Raw genomic sequence first — 16,323 nt, 5'->3', positions numbered from 1 at the left:
GTGCATACAACCATTGATAGAAAGCAACAAGAGTTGGTGAAATGAGATACAACTGACAGTGGTGAATGTGATTGGAAGTGCATGCAACCATTGATAGAAAGTAACAAAAGCTGTTGAAATGAGATACAACTGACAGTGGTGAATGTGACTGGAAATGCATGCAACCAATGATAGACAGTAACAAGAGTTGGTGAAATGAGATACAACTGACAGTGGTGAATGTGACTGGAAGTGCATGCAACCAATGATAGACAGTAACAAGAGTTGGTGAAATGAGATACAACTGACAGTGGTGAATGTGAATGGAAGTGCATGCAACCAATGATAGACAGTAACAAGAGTTGGTGAAATGAGATACAACTGACAGTGGTGAATGTGAATGGAAGTGCATGCAACCAATGATAGACAGTAACAAGAGTTGGTGAAATGAGATACAACTGACAGTGGTGAATGTGACCATTGATAGAAAGAACAAGAGTTGGTGAAATGAGATACAACTGACAGTGGTGAATGTGACTGGAAGTGCATGCAACCAATGATAGACAGTAAAAAGAGTTGGTGAAATAAGATACAACTGACAGTGGTGAATGTGACTGGAAGTGCATGCAACCAATGATAGAAAATAACAAGAGTTGGTGAAATGAGATACAACTGACAGTGGTGAATGTGACTGGAAGTGCATGCAACCAATGATAGACAGTAAAAAGAGTTGATGAAATAAGATACAACTGACAGTGGTGAATGTGACTGGAAGTGCATGCAACCAATGATAGAAAGTAACAAGAGTTGGTGAAATGAGATACAACTGACAGTGGTGAATGTGACTGGAAGTGCATGCAACCAATGATAGACAGTAAAAAGAGTTGGTGAAATAAGATACAACTGACAGTGGTGAATGTGACTGGAGGTGCATGCAACCAATGATAGACAGTAACAAGAGTTGGTGAAATGAGATACAACTGACAGTGGTGAATGTGACTGGAAGTGCATGCAACCAATGATAGAAAGTAACAAGAGTTGGTGAAATGAGATACAACTGACAGTGGTGAATGTGACTGGAAGTGCATGCAACCAATGATAGAAAGTAACAAGAGTTGGTGAAATGAGATACAACTGACAGTGGTGAATGTGACTGGAAGTGCATGCAACCAATGATAGACAGTAACAAGAGTTGGTGAAATGAGATACAACTGACAGTGGTGAATGTGAATGGAAGTGCATGCAACCAATGATAGACAGTAACAAGAGTTGGTGAAATAAGATACAACTGACAGTGGTGAATGTGACTGGAAGTGCATGCAACCATTGATAGAAAGAACAAGAGTTGGTGAAATGAGATACAACTGACAGTGGTGAATGTGACTGGAAGTGCATGCAACCAGTGCTAGACAGTAACAAGAGTTGGTGAAATAAGATACAACTGACAGTGGTGAATGTGACTGGAAGTGCATGCAACCATTGATAGAAAGAACAAGAGTTGGTGAAATGAGATTCAACTGACAGTGGTGAATGTGACTGGAAGTGCATGCAACCATTGATAGAAAGAACAAGAGTTGGTGAAATGAGATACAACTGACAGTGGTGAATGTGACTGGAAGTGCATGCAACCATTCTAGAGTAAATATCATGAGGTTGACAGGGTAGTGCGAGACATATCCATCATAGAATTCCATAGTTCACTGATACATAGGTTCATAGGTTCATAGGTTCATACTAGGCTATCTGCCCTGAGGCAATTATAAGCCTAGCCCGATTCTGTATGGCTTCCGCCACCCCTTGATTTGAGTATACTGTGCCCTTTTTAAGGTTTAGTTTACTGTGCCTCTGTCTAATAGTGACATGGGAGTAATCCCTGGGACAAACCTACGATCCCCCATCCACCTATCGAGATTCTTCTTGAAGAGATTCAGCGAGGTGCTCTGCCTCACATGAACTGGAATTCTATTCCAGAGTGAAGGGAGCCTCTGGGTTATGAACCTGTCCCTCCAGCAAGTTCTATTTATTTCTGTGCTGAGGTTCAAGTCCCTCGAGCATGTGGCTCTAAGGGATTTAGATTTACTCAGGTGGAGCATGTCCATTAATTCTAGATTTGACATAGCTTTGTATGTCAGGCATAGATCGCCTCGAAGTAGGCGGTATGCAACTGAGTAGAGCTGGAGTTTTTTTAACCGAGCAGCATATGGCATCTGTTTGAGACCCTTGATCCTCTTGGTGAGATACTTTTGGGGTCGTTTTAATTGCTGCAGGTGTCGGGTAAGGTACATCCCAAAAGGGGCATTGTATTCTATGATGGGCCTGATGAGGGATGAATAAAGGGGCACGATTACCTCTCTTGATCTAGATGTGAAACCCTTTGTGATGAGGTGGGCTATGTAGAAGGTCTTTCTAACCACTTTGGCAATGTGGTTTTCAAAGGAGAGATTGTTATCAACTTGGGTCCCCAGGTCCCTAATAACTTTCTCTGTACTTAATGGGTTTCCGCCTATGTGGTAATTTGTGGGCACATTGTTTTTGCCAAAGGGTATGACTATACATTTTTTGGCATTTAGCTTTAAACCATGGTGCTGGCACCAGTTATCTGTCTCTGTGAGACCTTTTTGAAGGATGTTTGTGTCAGCTGGAGAGTTGATTATGGCACCCTGTTTGCAGTCGTCTGCGAACTTGGTGAGCCATAGTCCTCCCACGTTTGCCTGTACCTCGGAAAAGTATATACCGAACAAGAGTGGTCCCAGGACAGAACCCTGTGGGATGCCACTTGTGACTGGTTTCGAGTCTGACATGGCTCCAGCAACTCTCACTCTGTGGGTTCTGTCTTTGAGCCAGTTTGCAACCCATCTTGTGACATAGGGGTTTATATTTAAGCTGGATAGCTTATCTATGATGCCCGAGTGTGGTATTGTGTCAAATGCCTTTGCAAGGTCCAGATAGGCTGTGTGGACTACCTTTCCTTCATCTATGGCTTTGGTGACTGTTTCGAAGAAGACAACCAGGTTCAAAAGGCAGGATCTGCCCTTGAAAAAGCCGAACTGGGTAGGATCTAGTGTCTGTAGGTCCCCAATGTCTTTGTTTATGAGCTCCATGATGATCCTCTCCATAGCCTTGCAGACTAAGCTAGTCAGGCTTATGGGGCGATAGTTTCCAGGGTCCGTAGAGGCTCCACCTTTGTGGAGTGGGACCACTGTTGCTGTACGCCATTCTGTGGGCACATATCCTGTAGTGAGGCTGAGATTGTATAGCTGTTTTATTTGAGGGATTAGTTCCTCTTGGAGTTCATGTAGGACGCAACCTGGGATGCCATCTGGTCCCATGGAAGCAATGTTTTTTGCTTTGGAGAGGGCAGCCTTCACCTGAGCATCAGAGATGTTTGGGAGGCAGCCCTCTGCTGGGATAGAGCTAATAGTAAAAGGAAGACAAATAGAGGTATGAGGATGGGTCTCATAAGTACTCGTATTGACATAAAAATGAAGAAGCAACTACCCAAAGTTTGTTGACTGGATGGAAAACAAAGTTTGGTCTAAGAGGTAATCTTTTATATACAATTATTTGTTAGGACGATGCTTAAGTATCAGAAAGATGCTAAGTTAATAGGATGCTTAGTAGCAGTACCAGAGAAGTATTATTTACTCTAGTGTTGTAAGGTGACTTAATTCGAATAGCTTAAGGAAGTCTTTATTATCCTTGAGAGGTGTAGTGAAAAGAAACTATCTAGGTTGCATTAGAAAAAGAGAAAGACTGTAGCCTTTACGGTCTACAGAAAGAAGTAGTATAGATATAGTTACTCCTACCAAAGACCGAGTCATAGTCTTAAGGACAGAAGGTTTTGCTATTACCAAAGGCCAGCAAAAAAAAAAATCTAAAATAAAAAGTGTCTAAAGGTAAACATTCAGTCTATGCTGTCACCGTAGGTTATATATTGCTTATAAGATGAAAAAAGATATGCTGTATTCTTTGTTACCACCAAGGACTGTAGAGTATGAATATAACTAGATATGCAATAAGTAAACTGGACATGAACTGCTATTAAAGATTATACCAGAGTCCCACTATCCTGGGCATAACTTTTAATATAGAAAAAATAAACTACAGTCTTTGTTGCCACCAAAGTGTACAGAAAAAAGCACTAATGGAGACACAGAAGAAAATTTACAAAATTAGAGACCTGGTTCACAGTAAGAGAATAAGTGATCTGAAGCACACAAGCCTTTGGTCCCACCTAAAGCAAAAAAGTAAATATATAACATGCGCAACATGCAGCCAATGCATAATATATTGTGTTAGTAGACAAAGAGATAAGCTGCAGGTCTGGCATCTTATAGCCTGCAGAGAAAGAGTGTAGGTGGATACTGAATAAGCTTAACTGGGTATGGAATAGTAGTTCAAATTTAGCCAGAGCTCTTGATAAAGGTAGTGGATGCCTGGAGTGGAAGAGTTAGGTAGTGTTTGTTCTGAGCTGTAATACTGAATTGCATGCAAAGACATTGGATGTAAGAAAACAGCAATGTCAGAAGTGACACAATAATTGCCACCAGAGTTCTACAGATGTAAATGGCAGATAATATAATGTTACTGCTGTTGCCTAAGAACTGGAGGAAGATAGTTGGAGGAGATGAGGTAATAAAGGAAATTATGGTTTAGGTGGTGTATATGAATTAGTTCTTTATTGTCAGCAAGAGGAAATAGTGCATAGGATTGTGTTGTAGATTTTTGTGTAGGTTTTATGAGGCAGTAGACAGGTACCTAGTGTTATAAAGAAACTGATGTAGGGGTGGAATGGAACGGGGTGTTGGGTAGGGCTTCAAAACATTCCTGAGAGTCATGAGGGTATGCAGGAAGTGGTGGAGGTATTTCCAGAAACAATCAGTAGCTCCCAAACAAAACTGGGACTAATTATCAGACCCGGGACATATAGGCCCTTCTCAGGGCTTTATCTCTCTTTGCTTTTGAGCTGGTAGTATCACTGATCCAGTGATACTATCCACAGACTGTGCAGTGTTATACTTTACTATTGTTATATTGCTTACTACTCCTCAAATAGACCTCATAGAAAAATGCATCTGAATTACTTCACAAACTCTGTCTTATATTGCCAACTACAACTGAAGTGATGGTTGAATATAACAGCATTCTTAAGGGAAGTCTGAAATGACATGCCTGATTTTATCTCCAACTTCCTGTGAATGCCACCATGCCATACACAACTATGCAGATAACCAAGACAAAATCTATTGGAAAGAATGTCCTGAAGTAGAAAAGGGAAAGCAAAGTTTGTACTCTAAAATGACATCTTAAGGATTCTCTTCATATGCAATTAGCATGGATTTCTGATGTAAAAATACTTAAGTTGTCTATGTTTGCTTAAAGACCAATTGGACAAGTACATTTCAGTCGCAGAACATCATATCATTGGTTTCATAGTGATGGTCATAAAACATTTAAACTATAGTAGTGAACTAATAAAAAGGGTACACAAAACTAAACAAAAACGAAATAAAACCCTGTTTACTCTTTACATAAGTAGTTCATGACTGTGCATAAGGAAACTCAGCGCCACAGCAATTATCTAATTGCAACAGTTAATTGCTGCTTCTGAAATATATAAAAAGGCATCTTTGTTTTCCTTGAACTAAAAGTTATCCTGTCAGAAGTTGCTTGATCAATTGACTCAGACTTTTGTTTATTCCTGTCATCAGTCTTCTGATCAGCTACTTAAGAGGCAGAGCATGGTGTATACCCTGTGTAACATATGAAAATTGGCCTGTTGTACCTTACAGCATCCTGTATGTATCCTTTTTTTAAACAAAATTAGGAAAAGAAGGGTGAAGAGAAGTGAATCCTTCTTAAAATAAAACCTAAGTGTTGCATGCAGACCCTTACCGGTCAGAAGTCACTCAGGCCAAAATAATGCTGCAGCAGAGATCACCCACTACCCCAAAGCTGAAGAAATCAGTAAAGCCTAATGATCCATGATATTGAATACTAGTGAGAGATCAAAAACAATGACCAGAGTCTACTCCACTGACCTCTGAGAAGGAAGAGGTCATTCATCATTTTTATATTGGCAGTCTCAGTGCAATGTCACAGTCTGAAACCTGAATGAAATTACTCATAGTTTGACAACTTAAGTGTGAAATGGCAGCTATAGGCAATATAACAGCAGATGAAGCATCATACTTCTTAGCAGCGTCAGCTGCACAACTGTAAGCACTGATTGTTGTGCTAAAGGCAGGCCAGCCCCTGAAAACAGTACCAACATTTGTAGCATGACTGAAGCATTGAAGTGATGCCAGCATTGTCTACTTTTTTGCAGCTGGCCTTATCACTCATTCCTTACAATCATATGTAGATGGTCCTTGCCCTGTTTGTATAGTATACAGTTCTAGCATATTCTTTATTTCTCCCTGTTCTTAGTTACAGCTCTGAGACTTATTATAGCTGTGAACTAATGTCAAAAAGGTCATTATGAGTTTAGCAGCTGATTACACAGATGATGAAAACCGCATCCGTTCCCCACAGGTCATACATGTATGTTGTTCTCAGAAATATCAGCTTATCTGTTTTGCTGTAATATGGGGGATGGGATACCAAATTGAGGGAAAATATGGCATCTGTAGGCTGCCTATATGTAGTAAAATGTGTTGTGTTGTTTCATATATATATATATATATATATATATATATATATATATATATATATATATATATATATAAATAACAACAATCCTATGAGAGTTTGTTTTCAGAGTAACTGTAAGGACAGGTGTAACAGGTTGCATTTTAGAAGAGACTCCAGTCAGCACTGTGTACTTGACAACACCACAGAAGGAAGATGTAACTTTCTGATTCATTTTTGCACTACTTCTGTGGTGTCCTTCATCATGTTTTACTACTTAACTGAAGGACATTTACTTCCAAAGTTGCTAAACTACAATTAATTGAAGTTTTATTTATTTGATAAAAAACATCATTTTACCTTTCAACCAGATATGTTATTTCTGCAGAGAAAAAAGAAAAATTCTATAAACATAAAATTATTTTTGTCAGAAAACACAATTTAGCAGGCGATAAATGATAATACCATTAAAAAATAAAGGAAGTTGAGACATGCAATATGAAAACACACATAGATATGCCTTATTAAAAAGTAAGAAATTTGGGATGCAATGATACTTTGTTCCTTTCTTTTCATGCATAAAAACTAATGCATGACATGTACTGCTACCTATGTCCCAGCTGATGAAAATAAATGGAGCAATTTTCACTCTGATTAAGTAATAATTGCAGATGACTGTGTAACATAATGGACACAGCAAAGCTTAATATATTGCAAGCATGCAGTTCCATGTTTTCAATGCACTGTCTTCTCCTTCTTTTTGGAGGTCAGGACAATTTATCTTAATCCTAAAGCTGACATCTTCTAATTTTATTACAGCAAGCTTGAATATTTCATACACAGAATAGCACAACTCAGCACATAACTACGGAAGTGGTACCAAACATCTTAATAATCAAGAACCCAGATCAATTATTTGAATTACCACGTAGAAATTTTAATGTTACAGATAACTTTCACTTTAACTCTGGTGTTATTCTCATCTCAACATAACATTCAAGTGATAAAACTCCAATCAGTGGACAGCAAAAAGGAAACAAATTAATTGAGAAAAGCTGAGAACATCCTGCAGTCTTTGTTCTTAAATGTTGCTAAGCACTCACTAAAAATCATTATGAGACAATTAAAAGAATAGTAGTTCATGGGTAATTTTCCACCACCTGGAAAACAAGCATAATAGTCCATAACTAGAAGATGATTACTAGTACATTTGAAAGCAACTTCAGGTCTGTTAACCTTACCAGTATAAATGGCAAATTCTTCGGAAGAATAACAAATTGCTTTCTCAATATATAAGTGATGGGAATTATATCAATATTGGTTATCATAGGTTCATAGATTAGTGCTAGGCTAAGTGCCCTTGCGGGCCATTTTAAGCCTAGCCAATTGCCCCATATCAGAATCAAACCCTGCACCTTGTGTCTGTAAGGTAAACACCTTAACCATTATGTCAACCTCCCACCTAAAATCATGATTTTATGAAAGTATATATTGTTTTATTTGCTTGACAAAGTTTTATGCCCTGATTTGTAGAGCACTATATGTTGGATTATCAGCTAACCTTTTTCTACTCTTTTTATAGAGTATTTGTTACAACTCACAGTTCTGGAGAAATGGAAATTCACGAATACAGTAACTGGAGCACCCATGTTATTCAACTCACCCTTCAGTGGTTAATTCACTGAACACTAGTAGTTATTGTGTATAGAAGATGAAATGGCAGAAACTGTGTGGTTTAACGGAAAGTTGTCTTACTTCAAATCAGAAGATTGTTGGTTCAAGTCCTGCAATAGTCATCCAAAAGCAAAAAAAAAAAAAAAAAAAAAAAAGGTTGCGGACTGTAATAATGGTTAAGATGTTTAGCTCACATACACAAGGTACAGGGTTTGATTATCACCTGTGACTCATTTCAACAGAACTCACCATCACTTTACAGGAGTTTCTACTATTTCCAGTGCTATTCAAGCTAAGGTAAGCATATTCCCTTAATTTTTGTTGTGGGAAATAGCTCATGGGGAAAATCCGGTAGTCTTTGTAAATACCCATGCTGTCATTTGGGGAGGGCACTGCCATAATGATTGAGATGTTTACCACTCAGACATAACAATCAGAGTTTGGTTCTCTCTCTTGAAAGAAATTAGCTAGACTTAAAATGGCCCGCAAAGACAGTTAGCTGAGCTCTTATTTACTTACTTACCTGTGACTCTAAAAAGTGCAGTTAACCAGTGCATCATCTCAAAGTTTACTAATGGAATTCATCCAGGAAAAAACTGCCACTAGAAAAATACATTTATCTAAAATTGTAGATGAAATTAAATGTAGGTCAGTAATTACAAATATTACTGCATATACAGTTAGATGGAGTAAGTAACTGTACTCTAAGAACAGTTTAGCATGGAATACAAAATAATTATATGTGTACTTTTAGAAATGACAAAAGTTCTTATGGGTTTGAGAATATAATACTTAAAACTACATTTGTATAGGGATCTTGGAAAATTAGTTATTTACAAAATCACTTCAGAGGATGAAATGGGGAACACTAGTAAAAAGTGCTACCCCTATAATGTTCATTATTTTGACTTAACTAAACCAGTGTCATGAATGGCATCTAAGACAGATGTATTTTCTTTATATACCAAAATGACTAGACTGATAATTGAGTATAGCATTAGACTTTGTTCTTACTGGGCAAAATATATTTCACTTGGTGAGAAAGTTGAAAAAGTATCCATGAAGAAGATATATGAAGGTATCTCCCTTGGGATGACATACTGAAAGGGCAGCTAAACATATAGTGTTATTTTCAGTGAGATGACTGCTGGATACACAGAAGTCATTGATACTATATAGAGCATAATTAAGCAATAATCCAGGACTGGGTGTAGGTATATCAGGATTTACCCACAGCTGGTGTGGTTTGATCACGAGGGTGAAAGCAAGCTACAAGCAACTAATAAAATATGGCCTGGGTATTTTAATTATCTGGTTCTATTCCACCATAGATGTTTTAATTGTATCTGGATTGTATTGTACTTTAGAATATTTACCAAAAGAATCCTGCCTAAACATGAATTCTAAGAAATGGCATTATGATCTAAAGATGTTTGTCTTCATCCTCTACCGCCCACCATTACATTCACAAAATCTTCTCCTCTCTCAGTAGCAATTGTTCCCATCATGTCTGACACAAGACTCTGAGCTATCCTTAACCCTTAGCTCATTTCAACCCTGGTATCATTAGAAAAGAAACTGACCTTCTTCAGCAGGGATTTATTACACTGAAATTGCTAATAACCTGCCCCAAGAATTGGAGTGGCATCTTTTGAAGCATGTAAAAATGACACCAGACTGCCTGAAACATTACCCGGCTGTAAAAGTGGGGCTTCATGTACAGAAGTTAACTTACATGCTCTTTGCAGAGGATGAAAATGATTCTTTTACTGTAAAAAACATCTAACATCTGCTTTTGTAAACTGGTCCAGATCCAGCACAAGGCGACCTAGGGCCCAGTGAATGCTCTGGGGTCTGACCATATAACATTATTTAAAAATGATTAAAAAAATCTGCTGGGCTTTAAAAAAAAAAAGAAAAAAAAGAAAAGAAAAGAAAAAAGAAATAAATTTCCAGCCTAACTGCTCCATTTTCTTATTGGGCTCTTTAAAAAATCTGCTCAAGCCTGCAAACTAGTCACTCCCAGGAAATGGCACAGTTTTTAAGTAAGGCAGCAGGGTCAAGCCACTTTGCCAGTGTTCATTTTGATTTACAGCATTAACAGAGCAGTCACTTCTACACTAGAGCACTAATGAGACATGGACAGCATGTCAGCACTGTATTGCTGCTCATTAACAGAGCAGTCACTTCTACACTAGAGCACTAATGAGACATGGACAGCATGTGAGCACTGCATTGCTGCTCATTAACAGAGCAGTCACTTTTACACTAGAGCATTAATGAGACATGGACAGCATGTCAGCACTGCATTGCTGCTCATTAACAGAGCAGTCACTTCTACACTAGAGCACTAATGAGACATGGACAGCATGTGAGCACTGTATTGCTGCTCATTAACAGAGCAGTCACTTCTACACTAGAGCACTAATGAGACATGGACAGCATGTGAGCACTGCATTGCTGCTCATTAACAGAGCAGTCACTTTTACACTAGAGCATTAATGAGACATGGACAGCATGTGAGCACTGCATTGCTGCTCATTAACAGAGCAGTCACTTCTACACTAGAGCACTAATGAGACATGGACAGCATGTGAGCACTGCATTGCTGCTCATTAACAGAGCAGTCACTTCTACACTACAGCATTAATGAGACATGGACAGCATGTGAGCACTGTATTGCTGCTCATTAACAGAGCAGTCACTTCTACACTAGAGCACTAATGAGACATGGACAGCATGTGAGCACTGTATTGCTGCTCATTAACAGAGCAGTCACTTCTACACTAGAGCACTAATGAGACATGGACAGCATGTGAGCACTGCATTGCTGCTCATTAACAGAGCAGTCACTTCTACACTAGAGCACTAATGAGACATGGACAGCATGTGAGCACTGTATTGCTGCTCATTAACAGAGCAGTCACTTCTACACTAGAGCACTAATGAGACATGGACAGCATGTGAGCACTGCATTGCTGCTCATTAACAGAGCAGTCACTTCTACACTAGAGCACTAATGAGACATGGACAGCATGTGAGCACTGTATTGCTGCTCATTAACAGAGCAGTCACTTCTACACTAGAGCACTAATGAGACATGGACAGCATGTGAGCACTGTATTGCTGCTCATTAACAGAGCAGTCACTTCTACACTAGAGCACTAATGAGACATGGACAGCATGTGAGCACTGCATTGCTGCTCATTAACAGAGCAGTCACTTCTACACTAGAGCACTAATGAGACATGGACAGCATGTGAGCACTGTATTGCTGCTCATTAACAGAGCAGTCACTTCTACACTAGAGCACTAATGAGACATGGACAGCATGTGAGCACTGCATTGCTGCTCATTAACAGAGCAGTCACTTCTACACTAGAGCATTAATGAGACATGGACAGCATGTGAGCACTGTATTGCTGCTCATTAACAGAGCAGTCACTTCTACACTAGAGCACTAATGAGACATGGACAGCATGTGAGCACTGTATTGCTGCTCATTAACAGAGCAGTCACTTCTACACTAGAGCACTAATGAGACATGGACAGCATGTGAGCACTGTATTGCTGCTCATTAACAGAGCAGTCACTTCTACACTAGAGCACTAATGAGACATGGACAGCGTGTGAGCACTGTATTGCTGCTCATTAACAGAGCAGTCACTTCTACACTAGAGCACTAATGAGACATGGACAGCATGTGAGCACTGTATTGCTGCTCATTAACAGAGCAGTCACTTCTACACTAGAGCACTAATGAGACATGGACAGCATGTGAGCACTGTATTGCTGCTCATTAACAGAGCAGTCACTTCTACACTACAGCACTAATGAGACATGGACAGCATGTGAGCACTGTATTGCTGCTCATTAACAGAGCAGTCACTTCTACACTAGAGCACTAATGAGACATGGACAGCATGTCAGCACTGCATTGCTGCTCATTAACAGAGCAGTCACTTCTACACTAGAGCACTAATGAGACATGGACAGCATGTCAGCACTGTATTGCTGCTCATTAACAGAGCAGTCACTTCTATACTAGAGCACTAATGAGACATGGACAGCATGTGAGCACTGCATTGCTGCTCATTAACAGAGCAGTCACTTCTACACTAGAGCACTAATGAGACATGGACAGCATGTGAGCACTGTATTGCTGCTCATTAACAGAGCAGTCACTTTTACACTAGAGCACTAATGAGACATGGACAGCATGTGAGCACTGCATTGCTGCTCATTAACAGAGCAGTCACTTCTACACTAGAGCACTAATGAGACATGGACAGCATGTGAGCACTGCATTGCTGCTCATTAACAGAGCAGTCACTTCTACACTAGAGCATTAATGAGACATGGACAGCATGTGAGCACTGTATTGCTGCTCATTAACAGAGCAGTCACTTTTACACTAGAGCATTAATGAGACATGGACAGCATGTGAGCACTGTATTGCTGCTCATTAACAGAGCCATCACTTTTACAGTGTTAAGAAGAGGTGTTGGCTGCAGATACGGTGACATAGCAATCACTTTAACATGGCATGTCCATGTGTGTGTGTGATGCCCCAGTTAGAGGAGGAGTTGTCTAGCTAAATAATTTGCAGAGAGTCAAACCCTGTACCTTTGATACTGGAGGCAAGAACGTAATCCTTCACACTGACTGCCAGCATACCACTACATGTTTAGCTTTCTTTTGTAAATCACTGAGGATTACAGTCAATGTCAGTCAGAGTTGCATAGGTTTTGTGCTTCACATAATACATGTTGAAGCAGAACCTGTTATTCTAGTCACTTAAGTGATTTAGAGTGTCTACTCTTATCTAGCTACAGTTTTGCAGAACAGCTCTGATTTTGCCTCGTATTTATGCCCTGTCCTTCAGTAAGACACTTAACCAGACAGCATGTTGGTGCTACTGTAAATCTGGGCTAGACTCTTCAATGGTCCCCTGGACTGCAAGCCTAAGAACTACCTAGGAACCAGAGTTGTTATCATGTAAATAAAATAAAGTAATTGTAGTGAACAGGGGTATCACCACATGAGCCATGCTCTTTGGATGGTCCTTGCTTTCTTTGTTCTGTTCAATGTTGACAGTGTGTGCAATATTGAGCTCTGAATAAATTGGACAGCATGAATTTTACAAGTTTACTGTTAATAATTAATTAGGAACACTTTTTTTTTAAAATTTAGCTCACTTTTTGCAGGCACACAGGTGTAAAATGTTTGGGCTACAACAGTTTGTCTAGCACTTTGTGCAGTTGAGTAAGGCTATGAGCTGTTAAAGAGATGCTTTGTGTAGTACATGGCTGGATTCTCTCAGCTTTCATTTGTCTTATATGTGACTCTGTCAAGTTACTTCACCAGACAATGCTCCTGGGCTGCTCCTGAAGAAGGATACTTGTATCCAGTGGTCTGTCATAGGCTGTTAACAAATGCATTACACATTTGTCTTTTTGAAATCATGCACCCTTCACATAGGCACTAATTAGTACTTCACTGTATCTGATATGAGTATGAATCGCAGCATGTCTCTTATAGTTTAATGGGTTGCCAAATGCGTTTTCACTAAATGTGAGTTTCAAAGGAAGAGAAGTTTACTGTTTCTCATGCTAAGTCTGTTTCTAATGTCATAATGTTTTGTTTTGAAAATGTTTTAGTGTTATTTTTTTCTGTAAAATATGAAATTTTTAAATGAAATCAAATGTTTGTGCTGAATGTATAACTAAAAAAGAAAATAGTGTGTACACTGACAGGTTTGAACAGTGTTTTTGGTAATCTGGGAGAGATCAGCAAGAAAAAGGATTCTGGTATGGTTGGTGTGGGCCTGATTCATTACTATGCATAAGTTCCCATTTGTCCATGATCTGGCTGTTAAACTCTGGAGGCGTATGCTGCAACATTATAGTATTATAAGCAATTGATTTAGGTCAGATCTGTACTGAGTGATGTCAGAGGGGAAAGCTATTCTTACTGACAGAGAGGACATGGTTAAAATGAGATGTAAGTGTCCTGCAAGCACATAAGCCCCCTCCCAAGCAACGGTATGTTGTACGCAGCAATATTTCTGATTTGGTTTGTGGGTTGTGGAACAAAATGACAATACAAATGCTGCAGCAGCTTAATTGCTGTGCTTTAGTCATTGCACTAAAGAATGAATTAATTCATTAATTGGCCTGGGTTGTGAAATACAGTCTAAACATGTTGCATTTTAGTAACATACATTGCAGTTTCTCCTTTACAGCCTCCAACAAATGCAAAGAGATTTGTCAGGTCATATAATCTGTATTATTTGAAGAGAAGAGCAAAACTGTCTTATCTTCAGCATCCATTATATAGCCAATGTTGTATATTATTGTGATAGAGTCTTCGCTATAACACTGGCTTGCAAAGAATTGTTGTATTCAGTTAAAAAAGCTGTTACTCTGGCAGTTGGCACATAGAACTAAAGCTCAATTTGTTAATGAGCTGTGACACGGGTTCAGAGTATGAAATCTTATCTCCATTATTTACTTACTGTGTAACATTAAGCAACTCACTTAACCAGACAGTGCTTTGGAACAATTGGAAGTTGGGTTAGGCTCCTTAAAGTTTTCCAGGACTGCATTCCTAGTAACTATTTATCTGTTGTTACTTGCCACCAATTGCATAGCTGATCTAGTTCAGGAAATGTAATGGCAATATCACCAGCATGCCATTTGTTTTAATGCAACACAGGCAATTTATTCTTCAAGGGCAGCAGGCACTGCACTTGTAGATGAAGCACTGAAATGCAAAGTTATTTGCCAGCAGCAACCTCTCCATTAGTAATAGTTTTCTTCAAAGTAGAATTATTCAGATGATTTTTATTTCTGCAGTGATTGTGCTTATTGACTTAACATATGCTATCAGGTGGTTAATATTGTTTATGCTGTCATAAATACTCTTCCATTTATTCTGTGCTGGACATGGCTGGACTTTATGGCATGATTCTAGTGATCTTTATATAATTTCATGAGATCGCCAAAAGCTACCAGTAAAGTACATGCAACTTCTTCATAACAATAAGGAGTGTACAGAGTTAAAGTAATTTTAACTGCTGGTGGAGGTGGAGGGACTCACTGTGGAAGAAAGTACCTTATGTTTTATTATATGATCATTTTAAACTGTCTTTAGTCTGGCTTTGCAGAACTAGTGCGTGTAAATTAAGTTGGAATACACTGGCTACTGTGTGTTTGTGTGATAAAAAATTTGAAATATGTGTCTTTCATTATTATTATTTTTTGAAAATAACATCTGAGAGGAATGCTGTCAATAATTTCTGGGTTTGGGGATGTCTGTGGATAAAAAATGACCCTGCTAAGCTGATAAAAGTTAAAATCATTAATCTGTATTTGCAGTGCTATTGCGGCATTTGTGCAAAGCAAATTAGAATACTTTAGTGTGTCCATTTTATCTCACGCAGACATGTGATGTATACACTGTCGATACAGTGGCTATAATTGACTACAGATATTGGTGGGTTATAATGCTAAGTTTTAGTAGCCTTTAATGGTTGAAATGCTGTGAAATGGTGTGGAATGGGGAATCCAACTGTTGAATTAAAACAAAGCATCGCAAAGGCCCAAGACAGGTGTTGACATGATGTGATTTCTGCCCAGTGCTCTGAATGTCAAAGTGAAGAAATCCAATGAAGAGCACGTAAACGGCAGGAGTAACCGTGATGCTCTTAAGGTAGCCAAATGCCTCATCATCTGATTAGCGATGTATATGAATGGATGAATGAGATTCCCACTGTTCCTACCTACCATCTAATGAAACCACAACCAAAGGAATAGCTTGGCAGAATCAATGGGGAAAGAAGACCCTGTTGAGCTTGAGCTATTTCACTGCTTATTGAAAAAATGTTTCAAACTACAAATTTAAACCACACTCTAACAACTGTTGTTGTATTAAACAATAAATATATTTTAAAACAATCAGGTAGATAAATCAAAAACCCATGCATTTATGCATGGTCCTAAAAAATGTATGTGGGGGGGCCCATGGTTTCAGTGCAGC

The sequence above is a fragment of the Protopterus annectens genome, chromosome 14.part0, assembly GCF_019279795.1.
Source record: "Protopterus annectens isolate FY-2018-M chromosome 14.part0, PAN1.0, whole genome shotgun sequence".
Lineage (NCBI taxonomy): Eukaryota > Metazoa > Chordata > Ceratodontiformes > Protopteridae > Protopterus > Protopterus annectens.
The sequence above is the reverse complement of the archived record's forward strand: the minus strand, read 5'-3'. Positions refer to the sequence as shown.